Source organism: Erinaceus europaeus, chromosome 16 (assembly GCF_950295315.1).
Source record: "Erinaceus europaeus chromosome 16, mEriEur2.1, whole genome shotgun sequence".
NCBI classification, from domain to species: Eukaryota; Metazoa; Chordata; class Mammalia; order Eulipotyphla; family Erinaceidae; genus Erinaceus; species Erinaceus europaeus.
Window position 1 is genome coordinate 40,189,440 of NC_080177.1, and position 22,487 is coordinate 40,211,926.

At 42.2% G+C, this 22,487-nt stretch overlaps 1 protein-coding gene across 3 annotated transcripts in view; it reads right to left on the reverse strand.

The window, feature by feature from the left end:
* SAMD4A (sterile alpha motif domain containing 4A) overlaps positions 1-22,487 on the reverse strand; it is a 307,746-nt gene that overhangs the window by 105,222 nt on the left and 180,037 nt on the right. Inside the window, exon 1 of one of the 3 annotated variants that reach the window (XM_060174936.1) lies at positions 16,578-16,852. The exons of the other annotated variants lie outside the window; for them this stretch is intronic. The gene's annotated coding sequence lies outside the window, so the exon portion shown is untranslated. Of the gene's footprint in view, positions 1-16,577; positions 16,853-22,487 lie in introns of those variants that run through there. 3 annotated transcript variants of the gene reach the window in all.

Sequence of the window (22,487 nt, forward strand, 5' to 3'; positions counted from 1 at the left end):
TGCTCATGAAAAGAGTATTCTTTTTTAATTTAATTAATTAATTAATTAATTGGATAGACAGAAACTGAGGGGGGGGGAGGAGGTACAGAGGAAGAGAGAGACACTAGCAGCCCTTCTCACTGCTCATGAGGTTTCTTGCTAGCTGGTGGGAAATAGGGACTTGAACCTGTATCCTTGTGCATGGCATGGTAACTTGTGCTCAACTATGTTTGCTATCACCCAACCCCTGAGAAGCTATTTTTCAGTATGTGAAGACCTGTTTGGTTCATTTTATTGTGGTAAACACACATGTATTTACCAGTTTAGCTGTTTTGAAGTGTAGAAGTCTGTGGCATCAAGGGCATTCACAGTGCTATGAAACCATCACCACCACCCACTTCTAGAGCTTGATCATCTTGCCAGACACACTAAACTCTCTAAATAACTTACTGCTCCTCTCAAATCCCAGGCCCCAACAACTAGCATCTGAAAGTCTCATCTCTATGATTTTCATTACTCTAGGCACCTCATAGAAAAGAAGTCTTACAGAATTTTGTGCTTTGCTTATTACACTTAGGAAAATGTCTTTATGGTCCATTCATGCGAAGATCTGTGTTTAATGCACTTACAAAGGTTACTTCCTGTCTTTTATTGAAAACATAACTCTGAGGCTTTAGGTAAACAATGCACTTTTGATAGTTTCTTTTTTTTTTTTTTAAATAGAGATAGAGAAGGAAGAGAGAAAGAGAGCCCAGCACCAAAACATCCTCCAGTGCAAGGAGAGGGGCAGGCTCAAACCTGGCCTTGCACATGACAAAGCAGCACACTATCCAAATGAGCTATTTTGCTAGGCCTGAATGGCATTTGAGAAATCAGTTGTCCTGGAAACTGTCAGCTATCCACAGGACCAGGATCGCAGGAAAGAAATTCAATTCCCAGGAATCACTGCCCATACCTGGATACCTCAACTCTGGTTCAGTGATGAATGCAGTAGGGTCAGGGCAGGGGAGTCCTGCTGGCATCACATAATATTTATCAGCAGGGTTGGAAAAGGGTTTCTGGAATTCAGCAGAAGTGTCTTATAACTCTATTGAAGAATAAACATAGTAAACTTAAAGTCACTTTTGACCATAAGCTATGACTGCATCAGCCATGTATTAGAGCTCTCAAGATCACAGGGTATATTCAAAGGGAAGAATCCAGTGAAGAAGGCATGGTATGAATGAAAGAATGTGGGTTTTGGAGTCAGGCAGACCTGGGCATGAATCCCAGATCTGCCACTTAATTTGCAATGGAACTCTGCTAAATTACTTAACCTCACTGAGCCTCAACTCCCTCATCAGTCAAGAGTGTCATCAACAGCATCTGTCCCCTTTGTGTTGTAAGATTAAATGAAACATTGTATCAAAAGGACCAGTCAAGTACTTAATGGTGAAAATAAAACCTACTTGTCTGCATTAGTCAAGCCTGCTAGAGCAATGGGGGTGATTTCAGATACCAACTTCTGAAAAGAATACAGACAGACCAGTGGCATCCCAAGAGATATTATTATCAGTGTTGGAAAAGAGTTAGGAAGTCAAAAGGGTGAAAGAAAAATGGGATTACTGAGGTTAGAATAGAACAATATGAAGAGATGCCTGATTCTTCTTTTAATTTTTATCTTCTTTTTTTAATTTGTTAGAAACAACCAGAAATTGAGAGGGAAGGGGGAGACAGAGAGGGAGAGAGACAGAGAGACAGAGAGACACCTGCAGAACTGCTTCACCACTCCCAAAGCTTCTTCCAGCAGGTGGGGACGGTGTGTGTGTGTGTGTGTGTGTGTGTGTGTGTGTGTGCGTGTGCGTGTGCGTGTGCGTGTGCGTGTGCGTGTATGCGTGTGAACCCAGGTCCTTGCACAATGTAACGTGCACATTGCAACATGTGTGTTCAACTAGGTGTGCCACCACTGGCTCCAAGGTGCTTGCTTCTTCAAGTGGGGATTTCACAAGGAGTTGCTGAACAGTCACCTATTTGAAGCAGAAGTCTTAAAGTGGAACCTGGAGAGATTAAGATCAAGATGGAGAAAAAGGAAGCACCAAAATGATAAGAATCAGAGGAGTCACCAACAAAGTGTCTAGAATCTGTCCTGAAGCTGCAAGACTAGACAGATAGTCTAAGCAAGTGCTGTCAGACAAAAATATAAAGCAAGCTGCTTGTGGGTTCAAGCCCCTGCTTCCCACCTGCAGGGAGGAAGCTTCACAAGTGGTGAAGCAGTACTGCAGGTGTCTATCTTTCTCTCCCCTTCTCCCATCTTAATTTGTGTACTATCTAATATATATATAGAGAGAGAAATGGGAAAAGGAAGAAAAAAAAAGGCTGTCAATAGCAGTGGATTCATCATGCGGGCATCAAACTCTAGTGACAATCCTGGCAGAAATAAAATAAAATAGGTAAAAAAAAAAAAAAGGTGCAATTTCTTTCTTTTCTTTTTTTCTTCCAGAGCACTGTTCAGTTCTGGCTTATGGTGATGTGGGGGATGGAACCTGGGACTTTGGAGACTCAGGCAAGGGAATCTTTTTGTACAACCATTATGCTATCTACCTCTGCCCAATATATCATTATTTCTAACACACAGCCAATATTGAACTGTTAATAAGACATGGTCCGTTCTTTTCTTTGTATTAAGTTTCTGAGATCGGGCTGAAATTTCCCACAGACAGCACATCATAACTAGGGCTTAGCCACAACTGAGTGTTCAGAAGCCATGTGTGGCTGGTGGTTACAGCGCTGGCTTCAGAGGGCTAGAGACATTCAAATGGTGAAAGCGGGTGGGAGGACACCGATGACCTCGAAGGTCCCTTGTGGCTCCCTTACTATATTTAGCTAATTGCCAACCGACACAAGACAACCCTCATGCATTCCACTAGGCAGTTCCTCCCTTTTTAAGTAGCTCTGGAAGTTGAAATAAGCAATTCTGACCTTCTCATCAATGCACTTTTTTTAAAATAAACTCCTGTTCTCAATCTCATATTATGAATATACTTAGGATGAAGATCAAAATCCATTCATTAAGCCCAAGGAGCTAACAAGGCACTGGCCAGAAACAAAGGGCCCGTGAGAAAGAGGAATCCCAGTTCTGTGCCAACACATTGATCAGATGTTGTCAGAGTACACCCTGGAAATACATATATTTAAAAACAAAATTTGGGAACAACCCTTAAAAACATGAGGCTGAGGAACTCCTTAGCTTTCTATTGGGTCACTTCCCTGTTTGTAAATTCTACTGTTCCGTAAAAGGTCAGTCTTAAAAAAAAAATCAAGAACAAACATAAATAGAACTCTGAGCACAAACTAAACATGTTATCTTTATGTACAAGTTCTATCTGCCAGGGATTACTTTGGGATCCAGGGGAGGGATAAGCACAGCAAAGTGGAAAACAAAATGAGAACCCACTGCCAGAGTTGAAAAAATGGAAAACAAAAATGAGAGGTCCCTGCCAGGATTAAAAGACATTCTCTAGCCATGGAACAGGGTTTAGATGGTGCAGAGTGGCCTGGAGACATCTAGGACTTTGTTTTCTGCCACATGGAAATCGGATTGCCTTCTGGGGGCTAACTACACCGACTGGTTCAAACTGTCTCTGCTTCTGCTGCAGCTTCAACAGCTGCCAGCTAACAGGACAGCATAGAATTGAGTACTTACTTCAAAGACTCAGCCTATGGTTTGGCCATTTAAAAGTTTGAGAGAGGGAGTTGGGTGGCAGCGCAGTGGGTTAAGCGCAGGTGGTGCTAAGCACAAGGACCAGCGTAAGGATCCCGGTTTGAGCCCCTGGCATCTGCAGGGAAGTCGCTTCACAAGCAGTGAAGCAGGGCTGCAGGAGTCTTTCTCTCCCCCTCTTCTCTCCATTTCTCCCTGTTCTATCCAACAACGATGATGACATCAACAACAGCAATAAGTACAACAATAAAACAAGGGCAACAAAAGGGAATGAATAAATATTTTTTAAAAATTATCAAAAAAAAAGTTTGAGACATTCAATCAAATTTCCTCCTCTCATATAGTAATTAAATAGTGATTTATATGACTACAAGTTAATAGGAGTATACATAAACACCATTCCCACCACCAAAAGACTGTGTCCTATCCCACCCCCCCACCCCCCGCCGCCCCACATGAAGCTGAACATCCACCCTCACCCTCAACCCAGAGATTTTTACTTTGGTGCCCTATTCCAAACAGTCAAATCAAATCCTGCTTTAAGTTTCCCTTTCTGTTCTTCTTTCTCAACTTCTTGAGGATCATTCCATACTCATCTTTGTCTTTCTGACTTAGCTCACTTAACATAATTCCTTAGGCTCCTAAGCTGAATATGGGCTCCAGATCAGGTCAAATTGATGGGATTTACAGTCAACAATATTTATACACCTTTCCCATATTTGGGAGCTACTCTCTTCCCTGATCCAGCTTTCTGGTCCTTTTTGCAGCCATGATATCATCTCCCCAGACAGTAACTTGGATCCACCTGCATATCAGATGTCAGGCTCAGGAAAAAGGAAAAAAAAAAAACAAACTAGTAGTCATGGGCCCTTTGGAATATAACTAAAATAGGACTACTAACTATCTACAAAATGAAGCACCCCCCCTCCCCCCAACTCTTCATATGAACTATTCCAGCCTTTAGGTTCATGATGAGTCAACAATTTGTATGGCTTTATATGTTAACTCTCTTTTCAGCCACCAGGTTCCACATACTAACATGATGCCAAACGGACTTCTCTGGGCAGATGGCCCCACCAACGTGTTCTGAAGTCCTGCTTCCCCAGAGCCCCACCCCACTAGGTAAAGAAAGACACAGGCTGGGAGTATGTCTGGATCTGCCAACACCCATGTTCAGCAGGGAAGCAATTACAGAAGCCAGACCTTCCACCTTCTGTACCCCATAATGACCCTGGGTTCATACTCCCAGAGGGATAAAGAATAGGAAAGCTATCAGGGGAGGGGATTAGATACGGAGTTCTGGTGGTGGGAATGTGTGGAGTTGTACCCCTCTTATCCTATGGTTTTTGTCAGTGTTTCCTTTTTATAAATAAAAATCTAAATAAATAAAAATAATTGAGTACTCATTTAATCCTTACAAGCAACATCTGAGGTAGGTCCTATTATAGCTGTATTTTACAGATAAGGACACAAAAGCACAGAAAGGCCAAATAACTTGTCACAGGTGCCCTGGCTAGTAAGGGGGCAGAATAGACATATGCAAATTAGCATCAAGACACATACTGGCTACCATGCTAGCAAAATCTGACCATAAGCTAAATCACTAATATTTACACTATATATTATGTGTAACCACATAAAAATAAGCATATAATTATGGGCACTTAGTAATTACATATGTCTATACATTATAGTTAACAAACACAATTCTTAGGAGAGTATAAGGATCAGCAGAAGACTTGGTCAGCTATGGAAATATAGGAAAAAAGTTATGGAGACAGTATGATACACTAACTGTGGCTTTAAATTGCATTCATAACTTCCTTGACACTCCTTTTTGGAAAAGGTAGAATTTAATTCCCTTTCCTTGAGTGCAAGCTGGATTTAGTGATTCACTTCTAGCAAATAGACTGCAACAGAAATGACTGTGACTTGGTGAATTAGTTTTAAAAGCCATTATAGCTTTTACTTTGCTCTCTTTAAGTTACTCACTCTGGGAGAAGTCAACTACCATGTTCTGGGGACACTTAAGCAGTTGAATAATGAAGTTCTGACAGTGAGGAACAGAGGTTTCCTGCCACAGTCAGCACCAACCTGTTAGCCATGTGGGAAAACTATCTTGGAAACAGGTCTCCCAGACCCCATCAAGCACATGGGTAAAGGATCCTGAGCCAGAAATATCCAACTCCAATCCACACAAACTGTTATTATAGAACTACCGTTTTAAAACAGCTAACTTTTGGATAATTTGCTCTATGGCCAAAAGGTAAGTAATAAACCTACTCCAGTGTCTCACCCCCTATGACCCCTAAAAGAAAGGAAGTTTCAGACATATGGCTCTGACAAGTTGATTCCTCCCAGTGAAGTCATTCCCATTCTCAGATGAGCTTATGAAGCTAACCTGTTGCCACAAAACACCTCACCTTACGTCCTTCCTCCTGCCTATCCACTCACTAAACAATCTTTAGGCTATGATTTAACTCCCCAGGTACCTTCAGGGAGAGAATGTACTGATCATACAGGACTGAATGTACTTCTAGATTTTAGGATGATTTTTCAGGGTAACTTAAATGGTTTCTGATGGCAAATTGGCTTCCTGTGGAGGTCTTTCTGTGTTGATTGATTATGTAGACTTTGAGCACATCCAATCCCTCTGGTCATGGCTCCTCATGGCAAAATTAGTAATACAGCATTGCAGGGTCTACTTCCCTGATTTCTAGTTAATGAGTCAGTCTCTCAGGGTGAATATCTCCAGGACACTGAGGTAGGTGAGTGTTTCCACCCTCAGACAAAGTCAGGCTCCACATGTGGAGACTTCATACATAATGGTTAGTCCATTGGTCCTTTGCCATCCATACCACCTTCCAGAGAACATAGGCTAAAATGTGATTACAACGATACTCCCTATTAGATAACACCTAAGAGTTCTTATATTTTTCAATGCTTCAATAACCTTGTGATATGGTTTCTACCACTGTTTACCTCACTGTCTCCATATTCAGTAGAGAGTCTGTAAAACAAAAGACCAGAAAACAGCAATGCTACTCACTTCTATTTCCCTGAACATTTTCTCACAAGGAGCAGAAATGAAGAATTTACTGGATGCTTTCTGTGGGTAAAACTAGATAATTTATATTTTATAAACTAGTGACACAGGAGTAATAGAAAAAAAACATTTTAAGCTATAATTAAAGACCCCAAGGATTAAGAAACTGTCCCTATGATTCTTGGAGTGACAAAAACGTATGTTTAAACACCAAGTCTGGTGTTATTACTATACAATGATGTGTCAATGTTTAAGTGCTCCAGTTGTTAGTAAATTACCCTTACATTACTATTTTATCATAGCCTTGTTTTCAGTTTAATAACATTTACCATAAAAGGGTTTCTCACAAGTACATTTAGGCAATTTGTTCATGCACGAGGTGGCTAGAAGTTAAATGCACACATACAAGAATGTGCTAAAAGGGAGGAGTAGTGGTGAGTCTTAAATGGTCGCATGTTCCCTGGAAGAATTTACATTAAAACTCAATCCTAGGTGCACTATGTAACACAGGCTTTTAAGTCTTGTGACACTGTACAATTAAAAGATAAGCAGTTGTAACACCACTGCCATGCATTTATGAGAGATGAGGGCTAACACAAAGCACTTGAAAACCATGGCACCTTGGTTTTAACCTGCACTTGCGTGTTCAATCCCATGCTACCCTCTTAAGTTGAGGTGATTAGATAGTCTTATCATTTGCTGGAACCCTATGGGAGATGTGGATTACACTAGTTATAATGGGGAACCCAGATAATAGAGTTCTTGAGTTCCGGGTACATCTGGGTGACAAGTCTAGCAGATGGAGACTTGTCTCAAGTGGCCTCCCCCAGGGCTCTGTTCTGGCTCCTACGCTATTTAATATTTACATCAACGACCTCCCAGAAACTTCTTTAAGGAAGTTCATCTACGCCGATGACATCTGCTGTGCAACTCAGGCATCAAAGTTCGACATCCTCGAGGAAACACTCACGAAAGACATGTTTCTGATATCTGATTACTGTAAAAAATGGCGACTAATCCCTAGCACTGCAAAAACAGTATCATCTGTTTTCCATCTACACCATGCCTCAGCCTCGCGTGAGCTTAATGTGCAGCTTGGCGATGCGAGAATCCGACATGAAGCCCAGCCAGTCTATCTTGGCGTTACTCTCGATCGCACTCTGTCATTTCACAAACATCTCATAAAAACTGCAGCAAAGGTGGGCGCGAGGAATAACATCATTGCAAGACTGGCCAGCTCCTCATGGGGCACGAGGGCTTCCACACTACGATCATCATCTCTGGCATTATGCTATTCCACTGCAGAATACTGTGCCCCAGTATGGTTCCGTAGCCCCCATGTCCACTTGGTCGATTCCAAATTATATTCCTCCATGAGGATAATTTCTGGAACCATCCGTTCCACCCCGGTTCCATGGCTGCCAGTTCTTAGCAACATTGCCCCACCAGATATTCGTCGGGATGCGGCATCATCTAAGTTCATTTCCCACGTCTACGCTCGACCGGACCTGCCAATATACACGGATATCTTCACCCACCCTGTCCAACGCTTGACGTCTCGTCACCCAATCTGGTCCCCTACGCCTACACTGAACTTCTCTGTTCCAGACTCTTGGAAACAGAGTTGGCAGTCAGCTGAGGTAAAGAACAAACACCTCATCGCAGACTCCTGCAAGCGTCAACCCGGCTTTGACCTAGCACGTTATGATTGGGCCCTCCTCAATCGCTATCGAACAGGCCATGGCCGGTGCGCCGCTATGTTCCATCGCTGGGGAGCCAGAGACGACCCGAACTGCCCCTGCGGCTCCAGACAGACTATGACCCACATAGTCAACGACTGTCACCTCTCCAGATTCAAAGGAGGTCTCGAAACTTTACATCAGGCTCAACCTGATGCTGTTGACTAGCTACGGAAGAAGGGCAAACGCTAGAAGAAGAAGAAGAAGAAGAGTTCCTATGGGTTCCAGTGGTGCTTCAAGCAAATATTAAGACCCAAGAAGACAGAAACTTTCTCCTTACTTTCAAGGAGAGTAGCTGTTGACTTTCAAGATAGCCACCATAGATTCTTGCCTCTTGGAAAATCATATCTCATCTCCTCACTGAATCTCAGCAGGTCCATGTAACTAATACAGTGTGGCATAAGTGTTCTGAGATTAGGTTATAAAAACATTGCAGCATTCAGGAAGTCAGGTGGTAGCGCAGCGGGTTAAGCGCAGGTGGCGCAAAGCGCAAGTACCCGTGTAAGGATCCCGCTTCGAGCCCCCGGCTCCCCACCTGCACGAGAGTCACTTCACTGGCAGTGAAGCAGGTGTGCAGGTGTCTATCTTTCTTTCCCCTCTCTGTCTTCCCCTCCTCTCTCCATTTCTCTCTGTCCTATCCAACAAGAACAATATCAATAATAATTACAACAGTAAAACAACAAGGGCAACAAAAGGAAATAAAATAAATAAAAAGATTTGGAAAAAAAACATTGCAGCATTCCTTTTGCTCTCTTGGTTCACTAAGTTTAGGGGAAATAAACCACAGAAATATGAACATACTCAGACAATGCTAGGTGTGTGTGTGTGTGTGTGTGTGTGTGTGTGTGTGTAGAGGCACTCAGGCCTCTTGCTAGCTGTAAGCACCAATTGGCACTGTATGAGTGTGTAACTTTGGAAATTGATTCTTCAGCACAAGTAGGCATAAAGGAGATACCATGAGCCAGAACTACTGACCCTCAGAAAACTAACATAAATGTAACTGTGTGAAATCATTAAATTTGAAGGTAATCTGTTACATAGCTACAGTTAATACAAAGGTTTTACTATGAGGCAAAAAACAACTAAAATATACAGGTATCTCACATAAGCATTAGGAAAGGCAGGTATCTTATGTAGTGGATTCCACAGCCTACCACTACCTCTATAGCTTTCTATGAAAACAAAGGTTATTAGGTCACTCATAGGTACATGTCACTAAAGACAAGAACTAGGTACCTCTGCCCCCTCTACAGAGTCATACCATGGCCCACTTTAGCCTTATATCGGGCCCTTTTCCATCTGGGCCACATGTCTTGGGTTCTGGCATGGAAGAGTACTCTAGAAGGACCCATTTTGCTCCTGAAGAATCTAAGTCAATGGCAAAGTAGTCCTAAGACAAAGGCTACCATAGAATAGTGCATACTTTTTAGTATACAGACTAGTTTCCCCAAGAATTTGCCTTAGTTCTGACCTATGACCTCAAGTACATACAGGCAACTCCAGTCTGGGTCTCCTCTTGAGCTTCAGATTCACACAGATAACTACATCATGCATGTCTCCACACAAATGATCTCAAACTTAACATGTCCAAAATCAAACTCTTATTCTCATTCTTACTAGATGTGCTTCTTTGGTCTGTTTCCCTAATTAAGTTCTCTCTCTCTCTCCCTCCCTCTCTCTCTCTCTCTCTCTCTCTCTCTCTCTATATATATATATATATATATATATATATATATATAATTTTTTTAAATATTTATTTATTCATTTTCCCTTTTTGTTGCCCTTGTTTCATTGCTGTAGTTATTGTTGTCGTTGTTGGATAGGACAGAGAGAAATGGAGCGAGGAGGGGAAGACAGAAGGGGAGAGAAAGATAGATACCTACAGACCTGCTTCACTGCTTGTGAAGAGACTCCCCTGCAGGTAGGGAGCCGGGGGCTTGAACTGGGATCCTTATGCCTGTCCCTGTGCTTTGTGCCACCTGCACTACTGCCCGACTCCCTTATATCTATTTTTACTCTATAAGATAGAGAGAAATTGAAAAGGGAGGGTACAGAGGAGGAGAGAAAGATAAACACCTGCAGACCTGTTTCACCTCTAGCAAAATGATTTCCCTTGCAGGTGGGGAGCCAGGTGCTTGAACTGGTGTACTTGTACCGGTCCTTGTGCTTGGCAGCATGTATGCTTAACCCTGTGTGCTACCACCTAACCCCCTAAGTTGCTTTTCTATCTAAGTAGCTCAGGCTAAAATCTTGGTGTCCTTGACTTTATTTTACATTCCACATTTAATCTGTCACTAAATCTTCAAAGCATATCTATAACCTAACTATGTCTTATCAAGTTTCTTGTTTTACTCCTCCCCCCAACAATGTGGTGATAAGTTGGCATTTCTCTGATCAATTATGTCAGTGGCTACCCATTCCACTGCATAAAAGTCTTTGTCCTTTTATGATCTAGCCCTCAATTTCTGCTACTGTCCTCTCTGTTCATTTCAGCCCATCATAGATGCCTTGCTATTCCCTGCCTACTTCCCAAACTTTACACCTGCTACTTCCTGTTTTCCCTCCCAGGTGCACATTTACCCTCTTCAGTTCTTTGTTCAAATGCCACACAATTTTAGACCTTCTCTATTTGCACTACTTCGAACTGCCCACATTATTCACCTTACCCTATACTTCAAAGACCTTCCCCTCACCTGCACTATTTTCTCCATAGCAATTATCATTACATTACCTGCTATGTATTACAAACATTTCCTGTCATTATCTACTAGAATGTAAGCTTCCCAAGAGCAGAGATGCTTTTTCCATTTTCCCATGCATTAACATTTCTTATTGATAATAAACTTTAATGGTTGCATAAAATTGTTCCCAGAGTTATTCAACTTTGAAAGTCCTTACTCAAGATATTTGGCACTTCCTAGAAATTTCGTTCAATGAAGACTGATGGAAATAGTAGGTACCAACTTTAAAAAAAATTTTATTATCTTTATTGGATAGAGACAGTCAGAAATTGAGAGGAGAGGAGGAGATAGAGAGGAAGAAAGACAGAGACACACCTGCAGCACTGCTTCACCACTTGCAAAGCTTTCCCCCTGCAGGTGGGGCTTGGGGACTCAAACCTGGGTCATTGTGCATTGTAACATGTGCACTCAACCAGATGCACCAACACCCAGCCCCCAGGACAAACTGTTAACTCACACCTATTCAATCACGTCTTTCTCATGTGACAGTGCAGTATTCTTACTACTTTTAGCTTTAAAGCCAAACAGAAACAGGTGCATTTAAAAGAGGAAAATAAGATGGCTACATTTTCAAATTTTTTATATTCCCCTTCCTCAATATTCTTGATTTAAGAGGGAAAATTTACCCCATGTGTTTTCTTTTTTGAAGCACAATGGGTGTTTTTCTTGATAATAACAATTAAATCAAAATAAATGATAAAGACTTGAGAGGATGAGACAACAGAATTAAATGTATTTAATATGATTCTTTTGAAAACATCTGTTGAGGACAGAATATCAACAGATTGTGCAAAAACTTGTATGGCCTTTTTTTTTTTTAATTGCCACAGTGATTATAATAAGACCTCATGCGTCTACTAAGAGTACCATAAACTAGAGATGAAAGAATATTACCTTAGTTTTGACAAATGTGAGACAAATTCTTGCAAACCACATCCAGTTAAGGTTTTGTTTTGTTTTTTAAAATGCCAAAACCCCCTCAGAGGAGAAGCTGCAAATCTTCTATAAGCAGGAAGCTTTTCCACTGGTCAATCTGCTGTGCCATTCTTACATTCCCAGACCACCACTGGCAAAACCCACATCCCACAAAATGACTCCCCACTGGCATTTCAAACTAATGAATTAGTCTTTCTCATGTCAACTTTGCAAAGAAGAAAAACACACTATATACTGTGGCACTTAAACCAGGCATTGTTCTATGAGAGGGAATAGACATGAGACTTAAAGGAAGCACACAGAGTCTAGAGTGCTTAATTGCAATAATATTTGTTAATGAAGAACTTCAAGTCCAAAGTCCTTGGCCATGTCCACACAGAGTCAACAAAGGAGTGTCTGGGAGGAATACAAAAACATCAAATTACAAAACAAGAGTTTCTGCTTGATTGAACAGACCCAACTGAACAACAGCCATTTCATACAATATGTTTATAAACCTCAAGGCACCTGGGAAAAGTCAAAGAGAACACATTTCACCTCCAACAACAGGGAGCTACTCTGTGTCTTTAAGAGTCTAAACTGGTGGGTCACTAGGTCCCATGCTTTCTAAAATGACAAGAGTTGCTCAATAGCTTACAGACCAAATTTCCCATGTAGAGAGACGTGACTCTAAAGTACAAATATAAATGTTAAGAGTCCCACAATGAGTGGAAGTATATAAATACTAGCACCAAGAAACACCACATATATATTCCCAAAATATTAGAAAACACATTAGAAAAGTTGATGTATTTATGTATCACACATATGAAATCTGAAATTCATGTAGCTAGGTATTCAAAGGAAGAAGGAAATAATTTTGTAAGACAGGATAGTTGGTTGGGCACCTGGTCAAAAATTAACTGTTTTTATAGTTGAAAGGAAAGACTTAGGCAACTGTCTAAAGAATCTGGTGACTGGCTGTAGGACATCTAATCTCAGGCACTCTGTCTTCACAGGCAAAGCCCTGTAGAGGGAGTAAGAGGCACACCTCCTTTTCTGGTTTTCCTCTTGATCTCTTTGCCAACTCCAGGAATTTATGCATAAGTAATCAAAAGAGGCAGCTTAATTTCATCTGTTACTTGTCCACCAAATTTTTTTTTAGATTAGTAGGCCTGGTGATACAATAATTTTTTCCCCTCAAAAAGGGGCAACTTTTAAATTTCTGAAGTTGTCTTTGGTGGTAGGTAAAGAAAGGGTTAGATAAATGGTAAAGGATAAAGTTCTCTACTCAGAAATGAGAATGGTTTGAGGCTATTTCCCTTCTCCTGCGTATCCCACCGTGAAATGAAATAAGCCCAGAGGTCAATAACTGGGTGAGAATCAGGAGATAAGGACTTTTTGCTCTAGGAGATTTGTTCTAGGAGACAAGTTAAGATCCTGTATTTGTAGTATCTGTCCAATGTCAAAGCCTATATCAGATATTAGGCCTCCAACTTAACATCTAGAATTCTAACCCAAAGAAACACAGAAAACAGAGTTAGGACTTGGGCCACATTGATCCAGAGCCAGGAGTGACAGCAGAGACACAGTTAGTTTAGCTGACACACTTTCTCCTCTGTTAGAACACCACTTTGTTGAGGGCAGGGACAGTGCCTCCCAGTTGTAGCTCCTATTCTCTTGTCTGGGCCAGTGTTGATAGTGAGCTTGCTGGACCACAGTGGGCAAAAGACAAGCATTCTTCTTTTCCAGCCCATAAAACTGCATATTTGTTCCCTCTTTGGTTCATTTCTCTCTGGCGAGGATACTGGTATCAACAGCAAGTTTCTGGACTAGGGCAGAATGGTAAGAGTACATCAAGTCTAGGTGGAAGGGGAGCAGTGGTCTCTCTTTACAGGAAGATCAAACACCTCCCCCCCCCCCGCCTCTTTATATCAACCCCCACCTGCAGGCCTGTTTGCTCATCAAAAAGCCTCTCATGTCCCACACAAATGGGGAAGCAAAGTTGCTTGGAGACTTGAACTTCAAGACACTAAAACACCTATTATGGACTCACTTGTCTTCAGGAGTTATTTCTGAGGTACTGACTTTTTTTTTAAGTCTAATATGACAATTTTTAATGATTAAAATTTGTGTCGTACCTCACATTGATATAATTCTTTGTAGTCATGTTAATTTCATCCTGAGTCTGTCACTTCACAAGCCTTCAATAGTGACAACCAATAAGAAGATCATCTTTCATTGGTTTTTTTTTCCAAATTGAAAACAAAACAAAAAATACATTTACATGAATTCTCCACTCCTCACCTGGCTTGAAGAAATTTCTTCTTTGCAAGAAGGGAGTCATATGCTTATTATTATTAACTTAATTATTGGAAAATATAAAATAATGTTCAAATTTGAACTGGACTAAATATGCCACATGAAAATTAGGGTGTTATGCAATCTGTCAAAATAACATTACTTTGTTTTCAATCTCTAAAGCAACATTTCAGAGATATTGACTTAAAAGAACAGACTTTCTCTCTAAGTGACTTGAAGGGAACAAAAAAAGTATGTAGTGAAAACTATCAGTTAAGCTAAAATATATCCTGATGAATGGGAGAAAAATATTTGCACAGCATGTATCTGACAAGGAGCTAATATCCAAAGTATATAATGAGCTCACAGAACACAATACAACAATTTCATCAGTAAGTAGGGAAAAGAGTTAAGCTGACACTTCACCACAGAAGATGGAAAGAAGGCCAATAGGCACATGAAAAATATGCATTATCAGTTATTATCAGGGAAAAACAAGTTAAAGTAACGAGAGACCACCTCATTTCTGTGAGAAAGCTTCCATTATAAAGACTACAAAAAAAAGTGCTGGTGAAAGTGGGGGGGGGTTAGAGAAATTTTTATACACTTTTGGTGAGGATGTAAATTGGTTCAGTCCCTATGAAAAATGATACAGGGGTTCCAAATTACTATTTCAGCTACCATATCAAGCAGAAATTCCACTTGTAGGTATCGATTCAAAAACTATTCGATAAGCTATATCCACACCTATGTTCAGTAAGGCACTACTTACAATAGCTAAGAAGTGGAAACACCATTATAAACCAACATTACTTCGGTAAAAACTGTAAAAGACTCAAACAACAAATAACAAACTTAAACTCATAATGCTTTCAGGAAGGGCTGATCTCAAGTTTCCCACTCATAGTGACAGCACTTTCCCTTTTTCCCTTTCCCTTTCTGTTTCTCCCTTTTCCTTTCTCCCCCTCCCTCTCCTCCTCTCCCTCTCCCTCTCCCTCTTTCTTTCTACCAGGGTATCACTGGGGCTCACTGCCCACACAACATATCCACCACTCTTGGTAGCTATCCTTTTCTTTTCTTTTTTCTCTTTTTTAGTTTGATAGCACTTTCTTTTCTCCTCTCCCTACCCCTTTCTCTCTCTCTCCCATCAGAAATATCACTAGGGCTCAGTGCCTGCAGGATGAATCATGGTGGCCAGCAGGCCACCCTTCCCCTCCCCTCCTTTTCTTATTTGACAAAACAGAGAGAAAGTGAGAGGACAGTAAGATAGAGAGGGAAAGAGAAAGAAAGACTGCTATAGTATTGCTTCACTGCTCCTGAAGCTTCCATGCTATAGGTGAGAAGTAGGACCTTGAAGCCAGGTCCTTCTGCATGGTAAAGTGTGATTTCAACTCATGCCACCTCCTGGTCCCTAGTATAGTTCTTTCTCTCCTTTCTTTTTTACTTTCCTTTCCTTTCCTTTCCTCTTCCTTCCTTCCTTCCTTCCTTCCTTCCTTCCTTCCTTCCTTCCTTCCTTTCTTTCTTTCTTTCTTTCTTTCTTTCTTTCTTTCTTTCTTTCTTTCTTTCTTTCTTTCTTTTTACCTTCAGGTTTATTGCTGGGGCTCAGTGCTTGCACCAGGCATCCACTGCTCCTAGAGGCCATTTTTTCCTATTTTGTTGCCCTTGTTGTTACTCTTGTTGTCGTCATCATTATTATTGTCATTGATGCTCAGGACAGAGAGAAATCGAGAGAGATGGGGAGACAGAGAGGTGGAGAGAAAGACAGATACCTGAAGACATGCTTCACCACCAGTGAAGCGACCTCCCTGCAGGTAGGGAGCCAGAAGCTCGAACCAGGATCCTTACAGCAGTCATTGCACTTTGTGCCATGTGTGCTTAACCTGCTACGCTACCACTGGGTCCCATGATAATTCTTTCTAAGGCTTCACAGGGGAGACAGGGTTTGGATAACAGGGTTTTGAGACAAAGTCTCAGCAGGCATGAGATGACTTGTAAATGTAATAAAGGTGAAAATTACCATCTTAAAGCAGTTTTACCACAGGTAGGTCCACACCCTCCTAAACCACCTTTCCATTTCTTGGAGATCTGTGCTGCTCCAAGAAGAGGGGTGGAAGCTCTATAGGAGGCCCAGGGTCCTGCATGGCGCAGGCAGACATTACCTCTACACGGTTGCTCCGGAGGAGAGCCGTCTGGTGAAGAAGTATCAAATCACTGGTCTGACAATGAGCCACGAAGTATGCAGCAATAGGAGCAAAAGTCTCTTGATTAGAGGACCATAATATTTTGCTGAGTGTCGGGGGGAGGGCACAGCCGCTGTACAGGTTATATGGAGCTGAACACATTACAGTTGAACCAGATGTTAGGTGAAAAAGTTGTGAATTGATGGAATTAACACATAAGGGATTGCTCCATCTCCTCCCTCTCTACTTTGTCCTCCTCCTTTTCTTCCCTCCTCTGGTGTCCACTGGGCAAGGTTTGTCATTATTGAGTGGCCAGGTGGGTATTATGATGTCAGAGGTATCGCCCACAGTGAGAGATGCCTGAGCAGAGTCTACAGCCTGGTTCTGCTTGGAGATGCATGGCCCAGATGGGAGCTACTGTGACACCATCTGACCCTATGCTCCTTTCACTTCCCTGATAAGAACACACAGTCCTATCCCTCTCCTCCCAAATCAATGTAGGGCTCCAAGGAAACTGAGGCACAGAGAGAATTTCCCGAGGTTGTGAAGGAAGTAACAACCTGGTATGGTTGTGAACATTGCCAGAGCTTCCACCCCTGTCCAAGGAAATCCAATTGCCTTTTATAGAAACTTTCCATATACTTTCTATTCCTAACCTCAGTCACAAGTATCACCCATCCATATGTTTCTGGAAGCACTGGTGGCTTCTCCATACCACAGACTTAGTAACATGCCCCATTTAGGATCATGAGCACACTGCAGTGGAAACTGAATTTCAGATAATCTTCTAGGATAGTGATTCTGCTTCATTCTGCAAAACAGTTAACTCACCAGGGTTTCAAACATCATGAAAGCTGGCTTTGATTTTCCAAGGAAAACTGGCAGTTCACCACAATCAACCCTCTCTTGTCTGCCCCATAGTGCCAACCAACGTTGAAAGCCTGCAGGCTGGAGGTAGGAAAACATCTTTTTCCCATGTGCTCATGGATGGGCAGGGTCCATCTTTTTCTGTTTTGTTTTGACTTATAAGATGACACAGTAAATGTGCCGAGAACATGAGAGATACTCTAAATAAACCTAAGTGGTTACAGGTGGGAGCGACAGCATGATGGTTATGCAAAAGACCTTCAGGCCTGAGGCTCACCGGTCCCAGGTTCAATCTCCCACACCACCATAAGCCAAACTTAAGCAATGCCCTGGTTAATAAATTAATAAGTAAATCTACATTAAAGAAGAAAACCAATATTTTAAATAAATAAAAAACCCTAAGTGATCACTTCTTTATGTCTTTAAAAAGTTATCTAGGGGGCAGTCGGGCGGTAGCACAGCAGGTTAAGTGCACATGGCACAAAGCGCAAGGACCGGTGTAAGGATCCCGGTTTGAGCCCCTGGCTCCCCACCTGTAGGGGAGTCGCTTCACAAGTGGTGAAGCAAGTCTGCAGGTGTCTATCTTTCTCTCCCCATCTATGTCTTTCCTTCCTCTCTCCATTTCTCTCTGTACTGTCCAACAACAATGACAACATCAATAACAACAATAATAACTACAACAATAAAACAAGGGCAACAAAAGGGAATAAATAAATAAATAAAGGTGTTAAAAAAGTTATCTGGAGGTCGGGCAGTAGTGCAGTGGGATAAGCACACGTGGCACCAAGTGCAAGGATCCTGGTTCCAGCCCCCGGCTCCCCACCTGCAGGCTCCCCACCACTTCATAGGCGGTGAAGCAGGTCTCCAGGTGTCTATCTTTCTCTCCCCCTCTGTCTTTCCCTCCTGTCTCCATTTCTCTGTCCTACCCAACAACGAACGACATCAACATGATCAGTAATAACCACAACAAGGCTACAACAACAAGGGCAACAAAGGGGGGGAAATGGCCTCCAGGAGCAGTGGATTCATGGTGCAGGCACTGAGCCCCAGCAATAACCCTGGAGGCAAATAAATAAATAAATATTTTTAAAAAGTTATCTGAAGGTCATGGTTCTTAGATCTTGACTTGTAAATGATCATCTTCCTTTGGAAGTAAAGCCAGCCATCCAGACCCTTAGGATAAGACATGAAGGTGAGAAAGGAGTATGTAACCTTTAGCACATGGCTAGCTCCACTAATCACTGAACAAATTCCAGTACCTAAATAAAGCCCAGAAAGCACACAAATTACAAGAACCAGTTCATCTATAAAACAACTAATGAGCCAAGACAAGGGAAAGCTCACCAGCTAGTGAGGAAAGTGGGTCTCCCAACATGACATAAGTGCATTTCGACCACATAGTAAATAAAATCAAAGTTCATTGTAAAAGAGTCCCAACTGTCCCCCATGTGATCTGCTTTTGCTGCCTCCTCATGTGACTGGCCTCCCAATTTAGAGCATAACCAACTCCCAATGACCTGTAATAACACCATTCCCAAATTAGAGCTCTCAATTTGCCTTGGCCTCAGTCCCCTCCCTCAAAGCAAAATAAAGCATCCGTTTCCTTTCTTTCTTTCTTCCTTCCTTTCTTTCCTTTTTTCTTCTTCTTCTTTTTATTTTCCACATTCATAATACTCTCCTTTCCGAGTTGCCAACTCAAACCCTGCTCCATTCCGACTGAGCCCTTCCTCTCTCTATTTTTTTTTTTCTGGTTAGCTAAAAAGCCCGATGGAAAAACACCAAGAGACAAAAACAAAAACAAAATCAGACAAAAATTCCAAGTAAGTGACATTCAGCTGGAAAAGCTATGATTCACATGCAAATAAAAGTCTCCCTGAATTCACTGTTACATGACGCAAGCTCCTGGCATTAACATAAAAAGGGCAGAATGAAATCACCCACAATTAAACTCACTCAGGAATACTGGAATTCACAGGCTAGGCCTCCCCAACTAATGATAAGAAAAGCCTCAACTGTAACAGAATGAAGCTAATTGTGTTGGATCCCAGAGCATCCCCACTTGGGTTGACAGTCACTCTTGAACACTCCTAGTTGGGTGTTCTCCACCTTTTCTCCCTCCTGGCCCCAGGCTAAGCATCTCCCACAGAGGGGTCTCCTGCAGGGTGACTCTCCTTTTGGGGCATATATGAAGGGATTTTTTTCCCCCTTGCTTCTCTGCTTTCCTTTGGAAGGAAGGAAGGAAGGAAGGAAGGAAGGAAGGAAGGAAGGAAGGAAGAAAGGAAGAAAGGAAGAAAGGAGGAAGGTAGGAGGCACATTTAAGGAGCTCTGAGGAGATTTTCCCAAGGCTAGACTGAGTGTTTGTATGAACTTCACAGCACCACCAGACTCTGAGCTTAAGTCAGGCTAGAAGCAGTTCATCAAGTCCTCTGTTTCACCATCCCATTTCCTTTTACTCCTCATGAGAAAGTTGATACCAATTTCTCAATCTCTCAATCTCTCTTTCTCATCAAAGATTTACTGCTCTGGGCCAACTTTTTCATATGAGAGGTGGAGAAACAGAGAGAATTAGGGAGAGACACCACAGCACAAATGTTTTCTGCAGTGTAGTAGGAGCCAGAGGCTCAAATCTGGGTCATTCATATGGCAAAGCAGGTTCCCTACCCAGTGAACTGTTTCACCAGCTCTGCAATAAAGAGACTAAAGGACTTCTAGGCCCTTATGGCAACTCTCTTCTGGGTTCACTCAATATCTCTTGGAAAACTTCGTGCCCAGAACTGTTCCAGATGTGACTAAGTCACCTCCTACATATCTTTCCTTCCCAGACAACCAGTCAAAAGTTGTGGAGTGGGGGCTGGGCTGGGTTAAGCACACATGGCGTGAAGCACAAAGACCTGCATAAGGATCATGGTTCAAGCCCCCAGCTTCCCACCTGCGGGCGGGTGGGGGGGGGGGTGGACGGGACGCTTCACAAACGGTAAAGCATGTCTGCAGGTTTTTGTCTTTCTCTCTTCCTTTGTCTTCCCCTCCTCTCTTGATTTCTCTGTCTTACCCAAAAACAACAATAGTAATAACAACAATAAACAAGGGCAACAAAAATGGGAAAAAATGGCCTCCAGGGGCAGTGGATTTACAGTACAGGCACCAAGCCCCAGCAATAACCCTGGAAGAGAGTACCCTCAGTGGTCATCTCCATCAGGAACAACACCATAAAACTCTCTAAATGTCCACAGGATGTTGCCCTCAATGTAGAACAACAGTGGTAGAAATTACCCCACTCTCCGAAGTGAGGCTGGGTCAACATGCTCTGCCACTCGAGGAAGACTGGTTCTAAAAAGAGTTCAGCCTATAATGTTCCTAGCCCTGACCAGAGAATACGAGCTCAGACTGACAGAGATGCAGAGGTTACACTGGCTCCTGAGACATGGGCCCTAGGTCAGATCAATGGGGTCTACAGTTAATGGTATTTATATACTTTTCCCATATTTGGGAGCTTCTCTCTGCCTTAAGTCAGCTTTCTAGTCCTATTCTGAACTCTGACACCATCTTCCCAGACTCTTAACCCCCCTGCGTATTTACTGTCGGGATCAGGCAAAAATTAGTAAAGTCATGGGCCCCTTGAAATATACTCAAAATAGACTTCCTAGGTTCTTCCAACATGAAGACCCAAATTTCATCTGGCTCCTGATTATTAAACAACTTGTTCTGCTTTATGCCTTAATGCTTTTCAGCCACCAAATTGCAGGTGTTACCATGATGCCAACCTGACTTCCCTGGGCAGATGACCTCACCAAGTTATCCTGGAGCCCCACCTCCCCAGAGTGCTACCCCACTAGGGAAAAACAGAAGGACCTATAAATGTCCATGTCCAGCGGGGAAGCAATTACAGAAGCCAGACCTCCCACCTTCTGCTCCCCATAAAGATCTTTGGTCCGTGTCCCCAGAGGGATAAAGAATAGGGAAAATTCCAATGAAGGGAGTGGGATATGGAACTCTGCTGGTGGGAATTGTATGGAATTGTGCCCCTCTTATTCCACAGTCTTGTCAGTCTTTATTAAATCACTAATTAAGAAAAAAAAAAGCTGTGTTTGGTAGATGGTAATTGCTTATTTTGACTCCCATAGAAAAAAATACCTAATCTACCAAAATAAAAACCATGCCATCCATCACCTGCCTGGAGAGCTACATTGAGAAGTGAAACCAGCAGAGACAATGGGTGACCACAGGGTGCCCCAGGGAGCACACTCTGCCTCTCTGTAGGTTCCCCTTGTTTCTTGTGGAGGTACCTCTTCTTGGATTCTTGGGGATGCCTCTACTCATCTACCAGTCACAGGTTTGCAGCCAAGGTCCTGTTGCTCAGCCACCCAGGTTGACCTGCCCTTCTGGGTCCATCTGGAAAAGGTTTGAGAGTCTGAAGCAAGAAAGTTTCTTTCTGCATTTTAAAGTATGTTGAAACTAAGCAGCCTGGGTGTTGGTCTGCGTGAACAAGTGAATAATTCATTTCTTGAAAGTAAACTGTTCACCCTTTGGAAGTGGATCAGTCAGTGACTGGGGGTGGGGGTGGGGGGGGTGTACCTGTGCAAGTGTTGCTAGCTTGGTAAATATTTACTGGCATAAACTGTGTAGCTTTTCAAGGAATAAGTGTGAATTTGATAAATTAATGACCCCAAAGATGGCAACCTTAAAAAGAATGTATTCTTCCCCTAACGGGTGAGCAATTTGTGCCTGGGGTGGGGTTCAGGATGAGGGGGTGCTCACCGACTAAAGTAACCACACACAAATTAAAACCAGACCTGCCATTAAATTTTCTACCTTCTAAACTTTTCTAGTCTCCTATTTTTCTATTAATATCTGAGCCAAAGATAGGTTGACTTTGGAAAAATGCTCTTCTCTGTGCCAATATTTTCCCTGGACTTTAAAACAATGGAGTTTGGAAAATCTCTTTTCTGTGACTGTCTTGGCCTTGGGAATTCCATGAAGCAGATCTCCTTACCCAGCATTCACTCCCAGTTTCTACCCAGAGAC